The sequence below is a fragment of the Oncorhynchus gorbuscha genome, unplaced genomic scaffold, assembly GCF_021184085.1.
Source record: "Oncorhynchus gorbuscha isolate QuinsamMale2020 ecotype Even-year unplaced genomic scaffold, OgorEven_v1.0 Un_scaffold_6865, whole genome shotgun sequence".
NCBI lineage: Eukaryota > Metazoa > Chordata > Actinopteri > Salmoniformes > Salmonidae > Oncorhynchus > Oncorhynchus gorbuscha.
The window spans coordinates 1-2500 of NW_025750373.1; positions in this window are offsets into that span (position 1 = coordinate 1).

A 2500-nucleotide genomic window follows, 5' to 3' on the forward strand; every position below is an offset into this window, starting at 1 on the left:
GGTTTAAGTTGGTGAAGGTTTAAGTTGGTGAAGGTTTAAGTATGGTGAAGGTTTAAGTTGGTGAAGGTTTAAGTTGGTGAAGGTTTAAGATGGTGAAGGTTTAAGTTGGTGAAGGTTTAAGTTGGTGAAGGTTTAAGATGGTGAAGGTTAAGTTGGTGAAGGTTTAAGTTGGTGAAAAGGTTAAGGTATGGTGAGGTTTACGATGGTGAAGGTTTAAGATGGTGAAGGTTTTAAGATGGTGAAGGTTTAAGTTGGTGAAGGTTTAAGTTGGTGAAGGTTTAAGTTGGTGAAGGTTTAAGTTGGTGAAGGTTTAAGTTGGTGAAGGTTTAAGATGGTGAAGGCTTAAGATGGTGAAGGTTTAAGTTGGTGAAGGTTTAAGATGGTGAAGGTTTAAGTTGGTGAAGGTTTAAGTTGGTGAAGGTTTAAGATGGTGAAGGTTTAAGATGGTGAAGGTTTAAGTTGGTGAAGGTTTAAGATGGTGAAGGTTTAAGATGGTGAAGGTTTAAGATGGTGAAGGTTTAAGTTGGTGAAGGTTTAAAATCTAATGGGAGTTAATACGTTGGGTTGGAGTAGCATTATAATAGAGCCAAGTAGTCAATGGTAATGTTTTAAAAGTTATTGATAATGGAATGTACTAAATTGTGCTAACTTGCATCGGAAATTCCGTGGTCAGAGCGGCCAAGATTAGGCATCCTGTCAAGGCGGGCATACTGCGAATCAGAACATCCTGCCTAACAGGATGTTAACCACTGAATGCGTCATCGGAGATGGTGTAAACCACAATGAGAAAGGAAGATCGAGGGTATAAAAGGGGAAGAACCTGTCGACTGCTGGAACAAGATTTTTTGCTGTAGCTTTTTAACTTACAATACATTTTTGACTTTCCTTATTATACTTATATTTAAATTTTTATTATATGCAGTTAAAGTAAACATCTAGGAAGAATCCTTAAGAATACCTCATTGATATTAAAGAAGTCTCGAGGTATTGCTCTCCTGAGGTAGAGTACCTCATGATAAGCTGTACACCACACAATCTACCAAGAGTTCTCATCTATATTATTCGTAGTCGTCTATTTACCACCACAAACCAATGTTGGCACTAAGTCTGCACTCAACGAGATGTATAAGGCCATAAGCAAACAAGAAAATGCTCACACAGAAGTGGTGCTGAAGTGGTGCTTACAAGCAAAAACTAAAGCAGGAAGCACCAGTGATTTGCTTAATACGGAAGTGGTCAGATGACGCGGATGCTACGCTACAGAACCGTTTTGCTAATACAGGCTGGAATATGTTCTGTTATTCATCCAATGTCATTGAGGGAGTATACCACCACAGTCACCGGCTTCATCAATAAGTGCATCGACGACGTCAGGTCCACATTAACATCAACGGGGCTGTAGTGGAGCGGGTCGAGAGTTTCAAGTGTCTTGGTGTCCACATCACCAATGAACTAACATGGTCCAAACACACTAAGACAGTCGTGAAGAGGGCACGACAACACCTTTTCCCCTCAGGAGACTGAAAAGACTTGGCATGGGTCCCCAGATCCTCAAAACGTTATACAGCTGCATCATCGAGAGCATCCTGACCGGTTCAATTACTGCCTGGTATGACAACAGCTCGGCATCTGACCGTAAGGCACTACAGATGGTAGGTGCGTACGGCCCAGTACATCACTGGGGCTAAGCTGCCTGCCATCCAGGACCTCTACACCAGGCGGTGCCAGAGGAAAGCCCAACAAATGATCAAAGACTCCAGGCACCCAAGTCAAAGACTGTTCTCCCTGTTACCGCACGGCAAGTGGTACCGTAGCGCCATGTCTAGGACCCTAAATGTTCCTTAACAGCGTCTAAGGAGAGACTGCTGAACAATGAATCAAATGGCCACCGGACTATTTACACTGACACCCCTTCCTCCATATTATCTATGCAGTCACTTTAACCCTACCGACATGTACAAATGACATTGACTAACCTGTACTCCCGCACATTGACTCTCGGTACCGGTAACCCCTGCTACATAGCCTCGTTAATGTTATTATATTGGGTTACCTTTGTATTATTTATTTTCAGTAATCTCTTTCTTGAACTGCATTGTTGGTTAAGGGCTTGTAAGTAAGCATTTTCACGGTAAAGATACATGCGTTGTTGTATTCGGCGCCTGTGACAAATACAATTTGATTTGATAGACGTGTGTTTTTAGACAATGTCTGAGGGGGGAGTCAAAAAAAACTGTTGATAGAGTTGCAGATGGATGGTTTGTTATTGAATATGTAAAATAAAACTGTTGATAGAGTTGCAGATGGACCGTTTGTTATTGAATATGTAAAATAAACTGTAACTGTAAAAAATATTTTGTTGGCGTAGCAATAAGGGTTTTAGTAGAGGGCACTGAAGGTGTCTATCAATTCAATGTACTGTCGATGGTTGCCTATCATTGATTGGTGATATTGATTGATTGATTTGTGATCCTTTTATGCCTGTTCCTGATATTTGGAA